This window comes from Eptesicus fuscus, chromosome 18 (genome assembly GCF_027574615.1).
Source record: "Eptesicus fuscus isolate TK198812 chromosome 18, DD_ASM_mEF_20220401, whole genome shotgun sequence".
NCBI lineage: Eukaryota > Metazoa > Chordata > Mammalia > Chiroptera > Vespertilionidae > Eptesicus > Eptesicus fuscus.
This window is the reverse complement of record NC_072490.1, coordinates 53,822,454-53,845,348: the sequence shown is the minus strand read 5'-3', so window position 1 is coordinate 53,845,348 and position 22,895 is coordinate 53,822,454.

Sequence of the window (22,895 nt, the reverse complement as noted above, 5' to 3'; positions counted from 1 at the left end):
GAGCTCCATCGAGTTCCAGGTGGGAGGTGGACAGCAAGGGAAAGGCGTGTTTCAAAGGTATTTTTTACAGAAACCCTAGCCAACCTCTCTACTTATATCTCAGAGCTTCACACTCTATGAGGGAGCCCACATCTGCTCCCGGGAGAATCTGTTAGCAACATTATAAGGGGAGAAAGAGCACTGAGTTGCCCGGCTCTGTCACCTGCCGCTGGGTCACCTGGAACATGTTGGAGCCTCTTAGGGGGAGGGGTGTGGGGGAACATGTTGGAGCCTCTTAGGGGGGGAGGGGTGTGGGGGAACATGTTGGAGCCTCTTAGGGGGGGAGGGGTGTGGGGGAACATGTTGGAGCCTCTTAGGGGGAGAGGGGTGTGAGGGAACATTTTGGAGCCTCTTAGGGGGAGGAGGGGTGTGGGGGAACATGTTGGAGCCTCTTAGGGGGAGGAGGGGTGTGGGGGAACATGTTGGAGCCTCTTAGGGGAAGGAGGGGTGTGGGAGAACATGTTGGAGCCTCTTAGGGGGAGGGGTGTGGGGGAACGTGTTGGAGCCTCTTAGAGGGAGGAGGGCTGTGGGGGAACGTGTTGGAGCCTCTTAGGGGGAGGGGTGTGGGGGAACATGTTGGAGCCTCTTAGGGAGAGGAGGGGTGTGGGGGAACATGTTGGAGCCTCTTAGGAGGAGGGGTGTGGGGGAACATGTTGGAGCCTCTTAGGGAGAGGAGGGTTGTGGGAATTGGAAGTCGAGTCAAGCAAAGGAGGACAACCTAGGAGGACTCCCCAGGAGGCCCAGGTGCCCGCTTCTCTCTGGCAAACTTCACAAGAAAATGGTGACTCACCTTCAGAAGCTGCTGCTCCCAAGTATCATCAGGTTTTGGGCTGAAATCACTGGAGCCTCAAAAATCCTGACGCCTGTTTTATGGGCATGTGTGTAAAGTAGATTTTATATTAATAAAATGTCTAATATCTACTTCACATACACACTGGAGATTGTGAATTATCATAGAAAATAAATGATATGATATTTTTTTAAAAGTGACCCCAAAGCAAATTTGTTGATTGAATCACAACATTTTATTTGAAATTTCAATTTTAAAAAGTGGTTTATTTATGCGAGCACTTGTCTCAGCTATTAAAGATAGTACCCCACCCACCCTCCACCAAAAATACCCCTTATTTCTTATTGAAACAAATGTTTCCAGTAGAGAAAAAGCTTACATATGAAAATGCATAGGTTTTTAAATATAATGCGATCTCATCTCACAAACAGAACAAGGAAGCCGGTTTAAATGATGCAGTCATTTTAATTTTCATGAAGCAAAATTAAAGTTTAATAAAATAAATCAAACATTGGCATTAACAAAGGGGCAACAATCAGGGCCCCGGCAGGAAACAGCATGCCCAGAGCAGGAGGGTCCATTTTCAAAGGAACTACTATCTACCAAGCTGGCGGAAGGGTAGGGAAAAGCCAGGACCTGGGCCATGATGGGGGGCACGATGACCTCTTCTAGGCCTGTGGGGACGGAATTAGGGTGATGTCCGCAGAACCCAGAGGGAGAGAGTTGGGTAGGGAAAGTTGTCTGGAGGAGCAGCGTGATCTTAGACCAAAGAACACACCCAGCTTCAAAGGCAGGCCTGGCCATCTCAACGCCCAGCCAAGGAATCAATACCCGGATCTCCTGCTGAGCGTCCTTGGGCCAATCCAATCAGGAGGCAGAGTGCCTGGGGCCCATAGAGTCCATGCAGGACAGCACTGAGGCAGAGAACAGGGAGAAGGGGTGGGAGGGGGGATTGGATCGGGAGGGGTAAACAGAAGATGTGCCACACAAGTTAAGGATGTGTCATCTGTCATGTGATTCTCTCCCCCTGTGTACTAACGCCTCTTCTTCCTGTGGGAATATGCAATGCCATTCTTGGTTTGTCAACCTAATAGTTCTGGTATCCCCAAGGAATACTTTCAAAGCTACCCTGCTACCTTTCCAGAAACTACCTACAAAAGCTAATTAATAGTACAGCATTATTAACACATGTAGATTTGGCATTATAAGTCTAATTAAAAGGATTTTAATCATCTCACCTTCCCCCTCTACCAACTCCTGAATACTCCAGTCTAAGTAAATTAAACCCATTAATCAAAGTGGTAAAAATGATGTAAAGTACAGGATACAGGCAGAACGAAGAGGAGACTAACAGCGCTCATTATGTTTAATTTTGTTCCCCAGCAAAGGATAATAAATTCAAATTGTAACATCACAATAAAACATTTAATTTTTCAAGAGCAGGGAAAGACACATTATAATTAGCTCCCAATTATGCGCTGTCACTTAGGTGGTAATAGATGCAGTTGTGTAGCTCAGCCAGTCGTGAGCTCAAGGTTTAAAGTGAGATCTCAGCCACTCTGGCACCTTGGAAAATGTCCCACCACGTGGAGCTTGCCTGGGGAGGTGGGCAGGTGCGGAGATTTGGTGTTCATTCATTTGTCCTTGATTCAACAGATCTCAGCCTGGAGCCAGCTCAGGGCGGAGAATTCTGGGCATTGGGGTTGCAACCATGAATCAGCAGCGAAAGTGCCTCCCCTCATGAATTTATACTTGGACTGGAACAAAATCCCTCCTCCTTATCTCAGCCTTGAAGCTCTCCAGGATCTGTCCCAACCTACTTCTCACTCTTCGCCTCATGCCACCTTCCTCCTGCCACCAGCCCTTTTGCTGTTTCTCACGCACACCACCCTCATTCCAGCTCTGAATTTGCTCTTTTGTCTGTTCATTTGTTTTGTTCTTTTTATTCCACCTAAAGTGAAATCACCTGGTATTTGTCTTTGTCTGACTTATTTCACTTAGCATAATACCCTCTAGGTCCATTCATGCTGTCACAAATGATAAGATTTTATTCTTTTTTTTGTGGCCAAGTTATATTCCATTGTGATATGCACCACAAATTCTTTTGCCCACTCATCTATTGATGGGCTCTTGGGTTGCTTCCCTATGTGGGCTATTGTAAATAATGCTGCAATTAGCATAGGGCTGCATATATTCTTTCTAATTAGTATTTTGGGTTTTTTTGGATATATACCCAGAAGTGGAATCACTGGGTCATACTCAGATCCATTTTTAATTTTTGAGGACTCTCAATACTGTTTTCCATAGTGGCTGCGCCATTTTACAATCCCACTAATAGTACATGAGGGTTCCCTTTTCTCTACATCCTAACACTTGTTGTTTATGGATGATAGCCATTCTGACAGGTGTGAGGTGATATCTCATTATGGTTTTAATTTTCATTTCTCTGATGATTGGTGATGTTGAGCATCTTTTCATGTGTCTGTTGGCCTTCCGTTTGTACTCTTTGGAGAAGAATCTATTCAGGTCCTCAGCATGGCATTCTTTCTTGTTATCTGTGGCCTCAGAATCCTTTCCAGACACCCACTGACAATTAGTTATAGTTGGCACTCAGGACTTTGCCATCCCAGCCTTAAGGAGACCCACCATCGCACATGAGTACTGCAGGTTGCCTTCACTGCTCACCTCCTGCCTCTCCTGGGGTCTCTGCGATGAGACCGGAACTAGGGTCAGCATGAAACTTTTGAAAGTTGAAGACATTTGGGCTTGCCCGTCAACACTGCTAATCCCTATGGGAATATTGTTTCCACCTGATTGGGGGGAGGGGCAGCATTTGTTTAAAGGCTGTTAGAATCTCTCACTAGTTGGTAAACAGACATGGAGATCCCTATGGATGAGAATTTGACCAGAATTGTTATAATGCTGTGAGTCTTTTCAAAGCCTTTGTTAGTTGGTTTGTATTGGGAAACAGTGGATCATTAGTTCTGCTAGAATTTCTTTCCCTCATAATTGCCTTGTGCCTTTCTACCTCTCGCTTTCTCTTTCATCCACATACACATATGCTGTTCTTATCCATAAAGATAGACATAGTGTCATTATTCTTAAACTGAGGACCTCTCAAATCTTTTACCCAAAGGCATTGATTTATCATCTCAAATACTGCCCTCACCAAGCACTCTGTCCTACTTCCCTGTACTGTTAATGATCACTCTTTCAGAACTCCAATATCAGTTGGTATCTCTTACAGACTTCCACTATTCCACATGATATAATTATTTTTGCAATTTCCTTAACTCCTCCAATTATAGTGAAGCTCCTACAGGACAGTAACCATTTCTGACTCATCTTTGCATTCCCTGCAGAGCCTGGCAATTCAGAGGATCCAAAATATCACATTGTTTTGCCACTCAAATTTCTTTCAATTCACACTCACATCTAACTGTGACAGAAGTTCATTTGTAACCTGAAGCAGACAGAATATTGGAAGACCATGCTGATTAGTGAGCTGTGGTTCTTAACTGGGGGCCTTACTGAACCTCCAACCCCTGACAAGTGGTTTTGGAAAGCAGGAAAGGCATTTTTATCACAAACTTGGGAGGAGTTCCAACTGACATTTAGTGCCGAGGGTCCAAGGATGCTAAACATATGAACCCTGGGGAACAGTCCTATGTAACAAGAACTTGTCCTGCTAACATGTCAATAATGTCTCTGTGAGAACACTGTTGGACTCTACCTGGCTTGGTTAATAATTGCCTTCACTATGTTCACTTATTTTGTGCCAAACACTAGCTACAATGTTTACCTACCTATGATTCTTTGGATTTAGTGTGCATTAGAATCACCTGGAACATGGATTAAAATGCAGATTGCTGCTCCCAACACCTAGAGTTTTTGATGCTGTAGGTCTTAGATGAGGCTGAAAAAATTGCATTTTAATTTAATTTATTGGAGTAACCTTGGTTACTAAAATTATATAAGTTTCAGGTATATACTTCAGCAATACATCATCTGTACATTGTATTGTTTGTTTACCACCCCAAGTCAAGTCTCCTTCCATCACCATTTATCCCCCCTTTATCCTCTTTTACCTCCTCCCACCCAGACCCCTTCTCTCTGGCAATCAGCACACTGTGTTTGTGTCACCTCCCCCATGACAGCTGTCAGTCTGTTCTCTGTATCCATGAGTCTGTCTCCACTTTGTTAGTTTATATTGTTCATTAAATTCCACATGCAAGTGAAATAATATGGTACTTGTCTTTCTCTGACTGGCTTATTTCACTTAGCATAATACCTTCCAGGTCCCTCCATGCTGTCCCAAAAGGTAAGAGTTTCTTCTTTTCTTACACCGAGAAGTATTCCATTGTGTAAATGTACCACAGCTTTTTTATCCACTCATTTACTGATGAACACTTGGGCTGCTTCCAAATCTTGGCTATCTATAATAATAAAAGCATAATGTGCAAATCAACCGAACAGCCAAACAGCCGAACGACCACTGCGGCTGCAAAGGCCTACTCTTGCATGAATTTCGTGCACCAGGCCTATAGTTGTAAATAGTGCTGCAATGAACATAGGAGTGTATTCATTCTTTCAAATTAGTGTTGCAGGATTCTTTGGATATATTCCCAGAAGTGATATTGCTGGGTCATAAGGCAGTTTCATTTTTAATTTTTTGAGGTAACTCCATATTGCTTTCCACAGTGGCTACAGCAATCTGCATTCCCACCAACAGTGCATGAGGGTTCCCTTTTCTCCACATCCTCTCCAACACTTGTTTGTTGATTTATTGATGATAGCATTCTGACAGATGTGAGGTGATATCTCATTGTGGTTTTAATTTTCATCTCTCTGGTGAATAGTCATGTTGAGCATCTTTACATCTAAATTTATTAAGAACTTATAAAACCCAACACCAAAAACAAAAAAAAAAAAACAACCCACAAAACAAAACCCAAAATTCCATTAAAAAACAAAGGACCTGAATAGACACTTCTCCGAAGAGGGCATACAGATGACCTAAAGACATATAAAAATTGTATTTTATACAACTGCCCAGCTGATGTTGCTGGTCCAGAGACCACACTTTGAGAACCACGGACCTACACTAATTTAACCTCAGAATTATCCTGAGTTACAGTCCACATTATGTCTATTTTTTGCATGAGGAAACCAAATTATAGAAGTTAATTTGACCATTTGTCCAGAACTACACAGTTGGGATTTGAACCTGGACATTATGAGTATGGTTTAATGTAAGAGTGAGTGGAGAAATTCATTTGTTTGGGCAGTAGGCAGAGATAGTAAAGAAAAGGCTGTGGAGCTAGGGTACTATTTCCTAACCGCATGATCTCACGAAAACTACTTCAACTCTCTGAGCCTCAGTTTCCTTGATTTGAAACAGTGATGATAATGGTCCTCTCTTTTAGGGGTGTTATGAAGATGTAATGAAATTATGAATGTTCTAGATGTGGAAGACTAGAGTGAACAATGGCTCCCAAGTAGTTCACATTCTAGTGGGAGAACCAATAATAAATATGTAAAAACATAAATAAGTAATTGCAAACACTAGATGTCCTATGAGTAGATAGAATAGGGGAATGACTTGAGATGTGTAGTAGCTGAGGTCTGAGAGGACTCTTCCAAAGAGGTGACATTTGAGCTGAGATGTAAATGAAAAGAAGGAGCTGGTAGGTAAGTGTGATGAATGAGTGTCCCAGGCAGAGGCTAGAGCAGGAACAAAGGCACAGTGGGACTCTACAACCTCTCCTTACCAGGGCACAGTGTGGCCAAAGGAGCACAGGATTAGAAGCTAGATTTGGGTTCTGTTTCCTGTCAGATGCAGGATAACAATGGAACCTTAAATATGCCACTTGATCTCTGTCTTTGTCTGCACTGGTAAAATAAGGAAAGTCTCATCAGACTGTTGGGAGGGTTAAATGGGTGCTGCTATAGAAGTGTTTGAAAAAGTTAAAATTGTCCCACAAATCTCAATTGCTTTGAGTGTTATTTAATTGGAGAACACTTTAAAAATGTGGTAGGTTGGAGTAAGTCCTTGGTCAAAACTGAGACCAAGAGGGAGAAACACAAGCAACACTAACAACTTAGACAGAACGGAGAGCTTCCATTTGTATTTGGAGGCCAGAACGCAGGTGTTTCTCTGTGTGAGTCTTGAGGAAGATAGAACGTGGAGGTTCTTTATGGACTGAGATGAAACTAAGTCATGGTCTAAAAGCATGCCTGATCTTGTGCCTCTTAAAACATCCTTCAATAATTATTATGGGAACACTGGGTTGAGGATGGTAATCATTATTCTAAATGGTCCATGAATGTGATTTCTCTCTTTACAGAGCCTTCTCTCAAGATTTATTGTCTTGTTGAGGTGTGTTTAAAAATAACTAAATAAGATAGTACCGAGCTGTATAGTTACACAGAAGCAACCAGTTGTTTAAAGACTCATTAATCACTGGTTTAAATCCCAGGGTCTCCAGCCATCCAAAGTAATGCCTGAGATCTTAACTCAAATCCTGAATAAGCAGACAAATCAACCCTTCCAGACCTTGAATGATAGAACCAGTGGGTCCGCAAATGAGGCAAACACTCTTTCTTTTCATTCATTTAAGCCTACAAATTCCCTAAAACATAAATTAATTGATTCAAAACAAAAACTATACTATACAGAGAGAATCCAATTTGAAGAGAGAGAACAGGTACATTTATTACTACTTATTTTGTTAACTGGATGTTAACAAAAAAAATAGAGATCACATTATGTTCACACTTAACTTATACACATGGCTCCTCATATTATCCCACTCTCTCATGTAACCAAAGAGAGAGCAGTTCCAATGCTTCAGGAAAAATGGGCTTTGTTGACTTTTTAAGAGATGATTCAATGGGCAAAAATATTACCTACATTGAATGGGTGATTGAAATAAATTTTAAGGATAATTTTAACTGTACTCAATTTTTCTTTTTCTTTTTATTTAAAATATATTCTATTGATTTTTCACAGAGAGGAAGGGAGAGGGACAGAGAGCCAGAAACATCGATGAGAGAGTAACATCGATCAGCTGCCCCCCGCACCACTCCCCCCACTGGGGATGTGCCTACAACCAAGGCACATGCCCCTGACCAGAATCGAACTGGGGACCCTTCAGTCCGCAGGCCGACACTCTATCCACTGAGCCAAACTGGTCAGGGCTGTACTCAATTTTTAATTTACATGCAATCATCAGCAACTATTTCTGCCTGAGAGGTAATGCTGCTATAAATGGCTCATCTACGTGGTTCAAGCCTTCATGAATAAAGCTTAGACTGTAGTAAGTGTTCAAACAATGAGAGCTGTAGCATTTAATAGTAGGATCAGTAATAGTCATAAATCATAGTAGTAATTATAATCATAGATGACACAACTAAAAAAATCTCTTTGAACAAATATTAGGGGTTCTCTGAGCCAAGATAGAGCATATTGTCATGAGGTTTAAGGTTTCTAAGACTCTAATTAAGGAGTTATCCTGAATAATTAAGCTGTTTTAGAATTTGAGTGTCCTTTCTTTAGGAGATGATTTCAATGGGGGTGATAAACAGTCATTTACAGAGAAAGAGAGTTCTTTGTTCTGGCTATAATTTCATTACCCTGACATCCTAATTTGTGATTTTTCAAGGAGAGCCATTCATTTGTCCTTCAGATTGTTTAATTATTAATTTTCCTTACATAGTCTAAACTAAAAAGAAATCTAGATTATAAAAAATCTGCAATTTCTATTAAGTGTTGGACTTAAACACAGCTAGAGTTCTGTTCTACATGGTTTAATCCTAACACCCAGAGCACTTAACTTTTAGACGTTAAAAGATCCTACTAGGTGTATTCTTTTTTTTTTTTTTTTATAATATATTTTATTGATTTTTTACAGAGAGGAAGAGAGAGGGATAGAGAGTCAGAAACATCGATGAGAGAGAAACATCAATCAGCTGCCTCTTGCACACCCCCTACTGGGGATGTGCCCGCAACCAAGGTACATGCCCTTGACCGGAATCGAACCTGGGACCCTTGAGTCCGCAGGCCGACGCTCTATCCACTGAGCCAAACCGGTTTCGGCAGGTGTATTCTTAAGACTATTAATGAATACCTGGTGTTACTGGTAATTTTGATGCTTTTTTAACATCTCAGTTTTCCTGAATCTCACTAGCCAAAAGCGTTGATTTCATGAAGCTACCCACTGAGGGTTGGGAAATTTGAACAGGTACCTTCACAGTACCAGGTTCTATGCTACCCCAGTAGTGCATTCAAATCTAATATCTCCATCTATTCATATTCCATTAAGCAATATCCAAAATCAATAGGAATTGAAAAGTAGAGCAGTCAGATGAAGAAAACATATTATTTAAGCAAAATTCCACTTAACATGGAAGAGAGACAATGATACTGCAGTAGATGAGACCTTCTATGTGGCAGGCCATTTGCAGCCAGAACTTACTCTTAGGCTCTGTGATGCCGTAGCCCCCATGAAGGCGTAATTATCAAATACCAGCTTCAGGGCTCAAAGGACGTCTCTGAAGTCATTTATTCTAACATTTCAGTGAGCAGTTTGCTGTCCAAAGGACTCAGAATAATGAATTCATTGCTTCTGTGGGTTTGTTGTTTGTTTTGTAAAGTGTATCATATGTATAGGAAAATATAAAATGCACACGTACATCTTAAAGAGATAGTAAAAGAAACACCTCCATATTCACTGCCGAGCTTACAAAAGACAGTGTTGCCCATACCTCACATCTGCCACATCCCCTCTCCAGGGAGCCACGCTCCTGTCTTTTGCGATTTTGTTACCTTGCTTTTCCTTAGAGTTTTGACACCTAAGTATGTTTCTGTAAACACTATAGTTTAGCTTTGCCTCTCTTCTAAAGTTTACATAATGGAATTATAAATATACACTCCTTCGTGTCTGAATTCTTTTACTAAATATGTTCATCCATGGTGTGCACAGTTGTACTTCATTTTCATTTAATATGAACAGTCATCATACAACTATATCATAATCATATTAATTCATTCTACCGAGGAGACACATTTAGGTTTTCCCAGGGATTTTTGGCTTTTACAAACAATATCTTTTAATATTCTTATATGTACGTTCTATTGCATGTGTAAGCAAGTTTATAGGGTATATACAGAGAGCAGAGTTCTGGGCTACTCATACCTTTACTTGTTAATATTCAACTGTTTTCTAGTTTGTACTGTCAAAATATATCTACACTAATAAAAGAGAAACATGCAAATTTGCTGTACCTCTGCTACACCCACAAGCCACGCCCACCGGCCAATCAGGAGAAAGTATGCAAATTAACCCAACCAAGATGCCTGCGGCCACAGAGAGAGCAGGAGGCTTGGGTTTCCCCTGCAATGGAGGAAGCCAAGCTTCCCACCCAGTCTGGCCTGCCCTGGCCTCCGCTCAAGGCTACAAAGTTTCAATTATAGAAGATAAATAAATCCCAGATACCAGAGCCTCCGCTTGGGTCGCTAGGGGGCGTGGCCAGCCTGCAAACCATCACAGGACCCTCGCCCAAGCCACCCCATGCCCCAAGGGAACCCCCACCCTGGTCTGAAACACCCTTCAGGGCAAACCAGCTGGCCCCCACCCGTGCAGCAGGCCTCTATCCTATCTAATAAAAGAGTAATATGCAAATTGACCATCACTCCAACACACAAGATGGCTGCCTCCATGTGGTCAAAGATGGCTGCCCCCATGTGGACACAAGATGGCCAGCAGGGGAGGGCAGTTGGGAGGGATTAGGCCTTCAAGGGAGGGCAGTTGGGGGCGATCAAGCCTGCAGGGGAGGGCAGTTAGGGGTGACCAGGCCAGCAGAGGAGGGAAGTTGGGGACGACTGGGCCTGCGGGGAAGGGCAGTTGGGGGGGACCCAGGCCTGCAGGAGAGGGCAGTTGGGGGGGACTAGGCCTGCAGGGGAGGGCAGTTAGGGGAAATCAGGCTGGCAGGGGAGCAGTTAGGCATCAATCAGGCTGGCAGAGGAGTGGTTAGGGGGTGATCAGGCTGGCAGGCAGAAGTGGTTAGGGGCAATCAGGAAGGCAGGAAGGTGAGCAGTTGGGAGCCAGCAATCGTAGATTGTGAGAGGGATGTCCGACTGCCCGTTTAGGCCCAATCCTACCAGGATCGGACCTAAACGGGCAGTCGGACATCCCTCGAGGGGTCCCAGATTAGAGAGGCTGCAGGCTGGGCTGAGGGACACCCTCCCCCCCCCCAATGCACGAATTTCATGCACCGGGCCTATAGTTTTTAAATAAAAAATTATGACTCTCATACCAATGTAAAATCAATAAATGTCAAAGATTTTATTTAACTCATTAATCAATGAAGGAAACTGTCAGTGTTGTAGTCCATTCAAGGAAGAATTCAAAGAACGGACAAATATATAAATATCAGGAATGCTGAAAATACTTTACAAACAAACCCAGGATTGGTTGATGTACAGTGGGTAGTAATCAATGCCATGCTACAGGACACAGTTTGCATTTCTGTGAACAAGAATTATTTGTGTTGTCAGTTTTCTACTATTTACAGAGCTGTTAAAAGGCTCAAAGACAATGAAAGCCAGCAATGACCTGGAGGGGCGGGGGCACTAGGCAGGACACATAGTGACCTTTCTGATTAAAAAAGTCTTCACAACTTTTGCCTACAGCACCATTTCCCACTCCCTCAGAGTTCCCATTGCTGTGAATGTTTGCCACATCATTGTCAGGTGTGTGTGTGATGGTACCTCATTAGAATTTTAGTTTGCATTTCCCTAGTTCCATGGTCGGCAAACTGCGGCTCACATGCGGCTCTTTGGCCCCTTGAGTGTGGCTCTTCCACAAAATACCACGGCCTGGGCGAGTCTATTTTGAAGAAGTGGCGTTAGAAGTTTAAGTTTAAAAAATTTGGCTCTCAAAAGAAATTTCAATCGTTGTACTGTTGATATTTGGCTCTGTTGACTAATGAGTTTGCCGACCACTGCCCTAGTTACTAATAACGCTAAGCACTGTTTTTTGAAGTGCTTACTCAAGCTTTGGCCCATTCTCCCATTGGTTAAATTGACTTTTTCAGAGCTCGAGGGAATTTAAGTGGTCCCCTTGTGCAGAAATATTCCCATCTTCTCTCATCCTTTACAAGTGTGTGTCTTATCTGTATGTCTGTGATTATTTACTTGGTATTTTTATTTAAATTGACTCACTTTATTTTTACATACATTGATTTTTAAAATGAAAATTTTATAAATACAGTAAATGAAAAACCAATGTCAAGTAGTCATAAACAGAAGATAGCAGTTAAGTAAACACAATAAATCAAAACCACGTTATTAAATGTAACCAGGCGAAATTTGGGGCCTGGGTCCTATTCGCTGTCCTGTTTATCTTCTCTACCCCCAGCCAATGAGCAAGGAAACAGTGACGTTTTAGAGCAGTCTAAAAGACATACTGTACCAGACAGATGTTTGCCTTCTCTTGACATGAGGACATAGACACGAGGACATAGACATGAGGACATAGACATGAGGACATAGACATGAGGACATAGACACGAGAACATAGACACGAGGACATAGACATGAGGACATAGACACGAGGACATAGACACGAGGACATAGACACGAGGACATAGACATGAGGACATAGACATGAGGACATAGACACGAGGACATAGACATGAGGACATAGACACGAGAACATAGACACGAGAACACAGACACGAGGACATAGACATGAGGACATAGACATGAGGACATAGACACGAGGACATAGACACGAGAACATAGACACGAGGACATAGACATGAGGACATAGACACGAGAACATAGACACGAGGACATAGACATGAGGACATAGACACGAGGACATAGACACGAGGACATAGACATGAGGACATAGACATGAGGACATAGACACGAGGACATAGACAGTGTGTGCCCCAGGGGGAACCAGGCCAGGTCCCACTGGAGCTGGAGTGCTGGTCTCCAGAGGAAGGTTTCTGCATGAGAAACACTGTCCCTTCAACCCCTCCTTTCAAAGAAGCGGGGCAGTCCAGAGCAGTGACACAGGCAGAATAGCGCCCCCCTCAAAGATGTCCACATTCTAACCCCCCAAACCAGTCAATAGGTCATCTTCTGGGAAAGGGGGGCAGTGCAGGTGTGATTGAGGTCGGACCGGACATGGGAGATGATCTTGAATGTCTGGGTGGGCCCAGTCTAACCTCTTGAGCCCTTGGGAGTGGAACATTTTCTCTGGCTGGAGTCAGAGAGGACGCAGCAGAAGGGGGAGGAGAGAGTCGAAGTTGCGAGGGGCTCACCCCACTGTTCTGGCTTTCAACTAAAGGGACTCAAGAGTCAGAGAACATAGGAGACTTCGAGAAGCCGAGAATAGCCCCCAGCAGGAACCCTATAGCTGCCTGGACAGAAGTCTGCACACAGCCTGCGAAGAACAGAGGAGCCTGGAAGAGGGTTCTCTTCCCGAGACTCCAGATAAGAACGCTGGTTGCCAGCACCTTGAGCTCCGCCTCGTGGAGCCAGAGCAGAGCTGCCTGGACCACAGCCCACAGAACCGTGAGAGCACACGGCTGCCAGGCTGTACATGGTAGGGATTTGGTACTGGCACATAGAAAGTGAATACAGTGACTTGTTCACAGTCCGACAGCCACTTGGAGTCTGAGCTGAAACAAGAACCCAGGCCTTTGTCTCCGTCCCGGAGCTCTGCATGCCGATTCCAGTGATATTGCCGGAATGTGATGCCGGCATGTAAGGAAGTGCACAGGGAGGACTTCCCGAGCTGCACGTCCCCAGCTTTGCAGTCCTGTACGTCAGGGGTCTTATATATTTCAGGGCCACATATTTGCAAGAGAATCAGGTGCAAGAAAACCACATGCGCAGTCCAGCAATTTTTACACGGGGCTATTTTACGAAAAGTAGGTAATGTCCTAAAGGGTAAAGGGCAGACACGTGAGTCACACTGCTGTGCAGATCATTCATTCTGTGGACGGTTTTTAAAAAGAAGGAAAAGAAAGAAAAGCAAACCTAGAGCAACAAAGTTCAATGCCCTGGTTACTTACTGCAATCAATGTACAGTTCACACCACTTTCCTGCAGGGGCTGTGGGAGAGGGTCTGGCCAGCCAGTCTATTGAATGAGACGTCCTGCTGGGGAGGAAATTACTGTCTCCTGTCAAACACCCCTGGCTTGGCTCTGATTTACCTAATAAATACAACACTTCCTCTCTCTGAATAACAGTTTTGTAGGAAGTAAGCTGTTGGCAAGAAAGATGACGCTAGAGTTATTTCTACCCTCATGATCGATATTTTTTCCTCATTATGTGCAAAAAATTCATTGATGTCCAGTGCCCTTGAAACTGAGACAAAAAAGGGCTATTTTCATCTGCTAGTTCTTTGTGAAAGATGCACGGGGGTGGGGGTGACTTTGGGTTCTTGGCAGGATGACTGAAGATGCTACCACTGGTTACCACAACTTGTGGTCATTTCTTGGTGAACTACTGGACTGGAAAATGGGGCAAAATTCAAGAGTTCTGCTCCACTTCAGTTTGAAAAAGTTAATAGGCTTTTGACAATGAGAAAGCTCCAGCAGGCTCTCGCCCCCTTTTTGTGGCTCCTCCATCACCAGGAAATAACAGAAGTCAGCTTCACAAACCCTAAGTTGAATACACGACTGGAATCTGAGTGTCCGTTGAAGCACTTTTGCCCCCTTATAGAAAGTAATTTTTTAAACTCTTCATTATCAACATATGTGCTTCCTCAACAATACACTATTTTATTCTCCGAGCTTGGGGGAAAATAATTCTATGTAGACCATTTTTATTATCAACTTTAGCTCTGGGCCCGGTATCAAGATAGACTTTATATAAAATAATTAAGGCCTGAATAAAATGTGTTTTTTGTGCAAATGGTTTTCTCAGGAACACCAAACAATTGCCAGTGAGTGCAGGGGTAATTAAAGGCATTCCTGGTCAGAGGAACCCTTACTTTAACATTTTCTATCAACTCCTTTGCTCTCCAAAAAGACATCCTGATCAATGCAAATCCGGAGGCTGTGTGATTGGTACAGAGGGAAATTGACCCACCCCTATCCACTCTGAAGCTTCCTGCTACAGCCCCACAGTGGACCATGAATGCCCTCAGGCTCCTCCCCTTCAGCATTAACCAATCACCTCAATCACTGCCTAAAGGAGCACCCAGCAGGTATTAATGCGGGAGAATGTTGGGGTAGAGTCATACATCTGTGTGCTGGATTATTCGATTTCCCTTCTGGGTCATAGTTTTCTCATCTATAGAATGGAAGGGTTTCTTGAACTAGATAATTTTTAATGAATTCTACACTCCCACTGGCAACTATAATCTGTAATTCTGTACTGTATACATTGTGTTGGCTTTCATCTTTATATTATTCCAAAAGGTGATGTGTGCTTATTTACAAATTACAGAAAAATTAAAAAAAAATTAAATGCCCATAATGTACACATTCAGATTCTATTAACAGTCAAGGCAATGTCTTTTCAAACATTTTATTTTGTATTTATATGTAATCATGTGTGAATAAGTACACACACACACACACACACACACATTTTCAATACTGTGTGTTGCTATATACATATTTTTAACTTACCCACTTTTCTGTGTAATAAAGCACACACATCTCTCCATGTTAGAAAGTGCACATCTACTGCTGGAAAGATTTCCATTATGTGAATGTGCCATAATATATTTCACCACTTCTTTATTGATGGGCATTAAATTGTTCTCAACCTTTTACTCTTAGAAACCATGTTGGAGTGAACATTCATGTATCCACATCTTGGTCTACTTGAGAAAATATTTCTGTGGAATTAATAGATCAGAGAGTGTGCACATTGTTAGACATTATACTATATTTCTATTATGCTTGCTGTGGATAAAATGTCAGAGGCATTAGAAGTCCATTTTCCTTCCTCAAGGGATTTCTAATGTGGCTTAGGAACTAAGGGAAATAGACTCAAATCATGTTTGTACTGCAGATTTTTAAAAATAATTTGCTTTGATTTTTCACCCTGAATTTGGGATTTACCTGTGATATCCATTTATGTAGTTTCAGAAAGTGCCAGATATACGTAAGACATTCAACTTGGCATTATTGCTATTCTCATCCTTTTTGTATGACTCAGAGACAGGTAGTATCTCCTAAATCTCCCAATAGTTGTCTGATCAGCTTGCCATTTTCTTCCTCTTGAACAACATATAAGAAGTATTTAGCAGAAGAGAGGAACTTCAGAGGTCTGGCTGTGTCCTGACACTCTCCCTCCCTCGTTGGCTCGCAGGGAGCAGGGTGGAGACTCCACAGCAGCCGAGTGAGTGAGGAGGAGAGCAACATCCCAGCGCCTGTGACCCGTCTGCCAGGCGGCTCTCTTACTGCAGTGCTGATGGCGACAGGTGCTCCGTTCTCGTTCCACGGACCCGTGTGAGTGCAAGTGCTACAGTGGACAACTACCACTTGCCGCTGAGAAGGAACCAGACCAGTCCTTCTGCTTCTTTGGAGAACAGTTACACATGCATTTTCATTTTATCTTTGTGTTAGTGGCCCCACCTAACTTACACCTGGAAGACCCATTAGTGCAAGCCAACTGCATTTAGCATAGGATTTGCATTTTGTGAGAATAAGAGGCTAACTGATTCATGACCTAAAATCAGCCCAAAATTAGGGTTTGAGTCACTGGAATATTTATCATTTTCCTATTTTTAAGATTCTCTATGTAGCTCTGCATAGGCCTAGCCTGACTCCTGTGTACCTGGCACTCACCCACTGCAAGGCTTTGATCCCCACTGGGTGTTTTAACCATTGCACACATCCTTATTACTTTCTCCTTTGAAATTGTATCAAACTGTTCCTTGTGAATGAAAGGATGAGCAATGGGCAATTCATCAATGGCAGAGACTCCACTATGGAATAAGCAAAGATCTCCCTACCCCCAGTGGAGAAGGGGCAGGTGGTGTGCAAGTGCTTATAAGGCAGAAAATAAAGATGGTCCCTTTCTCCCAAGCTGACCAACAGAGCACTGCGTTATTGTTTGCCGGGGCTGACCAGCAGACCCTGAGCGATAGATGAATGATTACTCTGATAGGTTTGCTGTGAAAGAGAGGACTAAGGGACTGCTTGGCTAAAGGAACCAGACAGCCTCGATCGCCTGCCTTGTTAGGCTTTTACTGTAGCAGCAGTTTGAGATAAACTTTATCTTTTAGATACAATCAGTAGGGTAAGTAATATTGGGAGGACACATGTGTCTGCAATGTTCTTTAAGCAAGGACACCCAAAGATTAAGAATGAGGATTCCAGTAAACACCTGGGGGTCTGCACATGCACAGACATGTTTGGAAAAGTCAAGGAATAATTAGGAGCACCACCTTCAGCACTCCCCTAAGTCAGAATTCTGATAAACAGGGCAGGTGGCCTTCCGCACACTTCCCTTTTCTCAGAATGCCCTCCTTACACACTTTCCAACCAAGTCTCATGTGCTCCCTAACAATTGTTCTGTGGTCAGCACTGGCTGTGGATACCTCCACCTCTTGATCCTCTTCTTGTACTCTAGTGACTCCATCATCACACACCAGAGCCTGTCAACTTCGACGATCATCTCAGCATTCCCTGGTGAACAGAACATTGCCACTTAAAAGAATAGTAGCAATTAAGCCAACACTCATAATGTGTCTCTAGATTTCTCTATGTCCAGCGAAGGAGGGCACTCTTTTAAAGAATAAGGAAGTGTGGCAAAGGCAGGTGGGCGCCCTCCTCACAGCACAATGTGCACCTTTTGCTGGACAGTTGCTGAGCCTTGTGAATGCTCTCTGCCCTGTCAGAGGTTCAGCCTCTCTGGAGCCTGTGTCTAGTCCCTGGGAAGGACCATCAATCACCGTCCACGGGTCAGTATCCAGCATGGCTAGAGGGAACACTTGATTGATGCCACACATGGTGACCTGGATGATGCTGAGGGCTGAAAGTTTTGTTGAAAATGAGGTATGGAATAATTGTGTTTAATAACCTTGGTCATTGTCCTTCTCAAGGTTCTTATTAAGAATTTTAACTTAATTTTACACTATTGTAACCCAGTCAAACATGTTATTATAAATAAGTTTCTGTATTCTAGAAAACCCATAATGAGGATTGGGGGATGAGAAGAGATGTATATACTTATATGCATAGCCCATGGACACAGACAATAGGATGGTGAAGGCCTTGGGGGGAGGGTGTTAGGGACTGGGCAAAGGAGGGTAATATATGTGTGTGTGTGTGTGTGTGTGTGTGTGTGTGTGTGTGTGTGTGTGTGTATTTTAATCATACCATAATGAGCAGGTAGTAGTCTGAGCCCCTGATACATATTATATTTGAAGTTCAGGTACTTCTTTCCTTTTTTTCTAGATTCATGCAAAAATGATTTCTTAAAATATGTTCTTATTGATTTCAGAAAGGGGAAGGGAGAGGGAGGAAGAGATAGAAACATCAATGATGAGAGAGAATCAGCTGCCTCATGCACGCTCCCTACTAGGGATTGAGCCTGCAACCTGAGCACGTACCTGGATCAGGAATTAAACCCTGACCTGCTGGTTCATGGTGGACACAACCACTGAGCACAGTGGCCAGGCCAAAACTGACTTTACTTGGCCAAGAGATCCATTGATGGTATAGGAAGTAAAAAAGTTGATTTTGATGAGATTTCAAAAGACTTCTTCAAATACTTAAGAAATTCTTATCTAAACAGTCCCAGACTCACAGTGGAACAGACAAGGTCTGTTAGGAGCTTTGATGAAAATGTTTACCGACAGAGAAGACTGTAGGAGCTGTTGAATTCTTCTTCAATTGTAATGCTTAGCATAATGATTCCCCCAGGTGTGCTTTAAACACCATTTACATGTGAATGTGTAAGTAACAAGGACTCTTCATTTACTGATGTATTTACTCCTCCCATACAATGTATTTGCTCCCAAACTCATAATCCAGTATAATTATAAGAAAAACATCAGAAAACCCTCTTGGGGGAATTTCTACAAAAGACCTGACCAGTACTGCTCAAGACTGCCAAGGTGATGAGAAACCAGGAAAGACTGAAACTGTCCTAGACTAAAGAGACTGGAGATGTGACAACAAATGCTTGGTGGGCCTGGGCCGGATCCTGGGCCAGGAGCAGGGCATTGGTGGGAAAACTGCTGAAATCCAAATACAGTTTGGACTTTAGTTAATAGTAATATACCAATGTCCATTTCTTGGTGTTGACAAATGTTCCAAAGTAATATAAGAGAGCGGCAATAGGGAAATCAGTGAGGTATATATGGGAGCTCTCTCTATTATCTTTGCAATTTTTCTGTAAGTCTAAAAGTATTCCAAAGTAAAAGTTAAAGAAAAAAGAAACCTTACATTCACTCCCAGTCACCATTAGAGCTTCCTGTGTCCTCATGGCTTCAGAGTTTTCTTTTTCTTTCCTTCTTTATATTTTTGTCCTCAACAATTATTAGTGATGTCATCATTGTCTACCCCAACAAAGTCACTTAAAACTGTGTTGTCATATTGGGGCGCACAGGCAAGAATGGGAGCCCAGAGCTGAGAACCAGTCTCCTACACCATTGAAGGCAAGAGAACAGAGAGTGGGCCTCAGGGCATTGAGTACTAGCATCTGGGCCTCCTGACTCCCACTGCCTCCCAGTCTAGGGAAAGAAAGACAGCTGCCTCTCCCCCATCCCTGGATATCCCAAATGTCCTGTTTTTCATGAACTCAAGCTTTTAGGAAAGAGAGTCACCTTCCTGACATTTCTTACTCAGCCCTGCAAAAATCCTCAGCACAAGAAATGCAAAGACTCTGTGGCTACTTGGTTGGCATGGGTACAAGGGAAAACTATAGCAAAAACAAACATGAATTGAATATAAATATACTATCCTGCCACTTATGTAATTGAAACCAGCTTTATTATGGGGACCCCAGAAATGTATTTACCTTGAGAAAGCACACATAGTGGGGATTCCCCACACCTGGCCTCAACCCTTGGGCATCATCTTGCAACAAGAGAGACTGACACCTGTACAGCTCTTCTCTTGCCTCGGGGTCAGGAGTTACCAGCATTTTTCTGCCCAGGAGGAGTGACAGCTCTCTCAGCCAGAGGCACTCCTCTTGCTCCTTTTCATGGCCAGACAGGTAATGAGGTCACTGGGGCCCAGGGAGTCCGAGTGCCAGGCTGAGGACATGTCCAGCAGGAAAGGGAGCAGCAGAAGGAGGTGATGTGGAGAGGAGGCCAGGGCAGAGAAGGAGGGAAACATTAAGGGGGAGAGGAGGCTTTGAAAAGGGGTAGAGGCCTGGTTTGTCCTGGGAAGTCAGTAACAGAGCAAGATCCCTGAATTCCCCGTGGTGTTTGCTGAAGTGAATTCCAGGTTCCTTACTCAGAAATCCGTTAAGTGTGTCAAGGTTAATTGAAGAGTAAATCAATGCCTATAACTTTTAGGCTGTAACCATGAGGCTGCTACTGTTAAGAGTTTTTTGGAATATAATGAACAACATAAACAGATGAACAAAAACAGATCCAGAGACAGAGAAACATCGATCAGACTGTCAAACCTCAGAGGGAAGATAGGGGAGGGTGGGGGTAAGGGGGAGAGATCAACCAAAGGACTTGTATGCGTGCATATAGGCCTAACCAATGGACACAGACAACAGGGGAGAGGGGGGGAGGGCATGATTGGGGAGGATGGGGGGTAATGAGGGGGATAAGGACACATATGTAATAACTTAATCAGTAAAGAAATTATTAAAAAAAAGAGTTTTTGGCTGAGGGCAAGTCTAGGGGATACTGCAAACAATCCTGTCAGAAGCTGGTGATAGTCACTTGTCAAGAGACATGTGTCACAGACCATGACACTGAAAAGAATTCTTGTTTCCCTCACTCATGACCCTAACATTTCTGGGCAAGAGAGTGAATGGAAGCCCACATACAATAGCTCTGAATGCTTAAAAGTTATAAATCAGTCTAGTAAACTATTAAATAAAGCATCATCTATCCTCTTACCTTGACAAATAAATTTTCATTATACAAAATAAAAACTAGATCTTTTTTATGCATTTGATAGTTTGCAGAATATCAAAGACAACTGAATTGAATTATTATTGAGTACTGTTCTTGGTGGTCTGTTAGTAAGATAGTTATGTTTGCATAAAATAAAGATATAATTTTAAAATTACTTATTGCACAAATTATCTTTCTGGTCTTCATTTCAGCAAAATCACTAATTATATTGATATAATCATAATTTTCACTTATTTTATATTCTAGTGACAGTCATAATCTAAAGGACTGAAAATGAAATATAACAGTATTTCACACACTTGCATTTTAATATATTTCATCAGAAATGCAAATTAAATTAAACTAAATCTAACAAATTAAACCCAACATTATTTTCAAATGCATTAAAATTTATTTTTTAACTGTGAAGAAGTATTTGCTAAAATTAAGAGTTAAAAAGTAATTATACATTATAACTCAAATTTATTTTTTAAAACTAAAGTTTTATTTCAATTAAATTATCCTATATATATTTATAAAAGTCATACTATTTCCAATGCTAGGCTTCAATATCCACCTAGTGGCCAATATAAAGCATGAGTGACAGTTCATCCCTGGTAGATCAAGAGTAGAGCAACATACACACACATTTAGGAATAATATTGATAGTTCAATTGCAATATATCTTCACCTGCCACATACAGTTACTGTGACCACCATGCTAACTTGCATTTATCCCCAGAACCATAAATTGGAAAACCAAGAGTAGCCAGAAAGTAAACATTCAACACTAATGGGAAATGATGTCTCTTTGTTCTGTTTTGTTTTTAAACTTTAGTTCTTCCTTTTATTAAAAGGAAGTGCATGGGGGTGGTGTCCCTCAGCCCAGCCTGCACCCTCTCCAATCCCGTTTAGGGCAGTCGGACATCCCTCTCACAATTCAGGACTGCTGGCTCCCTAACCACTCCCCTGCCAGCCTGATCGATGCCTAACTGTTCTCCTGCAGGCCTGATTGCCCCTAATTGCCCTCCCCTGCATGCCTGGTCCCCCACAACTGCCCTCCTCTGCAGGCCATCTTGTGGCGGCGATCTTGTGTCCACATGGGGGTGGCCATCTTTGACCACATTATATTTATATAATGGAGTTTATAAAGAAGGAAGAGAGCCCTGGATGGTTTGGCTCAGCGGATAGAGCATTGGCCTGCAGACTGAAGGGTCCCAGGTCAGGGCACATACTTTGTTTCTGGGCTCAATCCCAAGTAGGGGGTGTGCAGGAGGCAGCAGATCAATTATTCTCATCATTGATGTTTCTATCTCTCTCTCTCACCCCCTTTCTATCTGAAATAAAAAATATATTTTTTAAAAAAGAAGAAGAAGGAAGAAAGGCAGGGTTGGGCAAAGTAGGAAGTCCAGCTTGCTCAGAAGCATTCTAGTATAGTATTTAAGAGTATTCTGCCATTTAGTAACCATATGGCCTTGGGAAATTTAGATTCTCTGTGTCCTAGAAGTAGGATTTGTCACAAACAACAGGATCTATTTTGTAGAGTTATTATCAGGATTGAATGAATTAGTACCTATAAAGGTCTTAGATCAGTGCTTGGTCCTTACCAAATTAGTGTTATTTATCAGCATTATTATTATTACCCATCATAACATCAGTAGCTCTTGGAACTGGGCCACGGCAGTGCCTGGCCTCAGCCTAGTTATCTATGCAGTATGATTACCACTGAACAGATTTCCGTAGGCTGAACTGGTTCCTGGCCCTTGGAGGACTGAGAGGCAGCTTCTGTGTAGAAGACACACCCCATTCTTTGGATCCTCAGCTGTTGTTAAGACACAGCTGGCTGGCGGAGTCCCCCACTTTTCAATTAGCTGTTCCTGAAAGGCATCACACGCAGGTAGGGTAGAAATAGACTCCTAAAATGTTATTGCAATCTGAGCTCAGTCTCAACCAAGGACAAGGAGACCCAACAGGTGACTAACTGGGCTTCCTGATGGAGA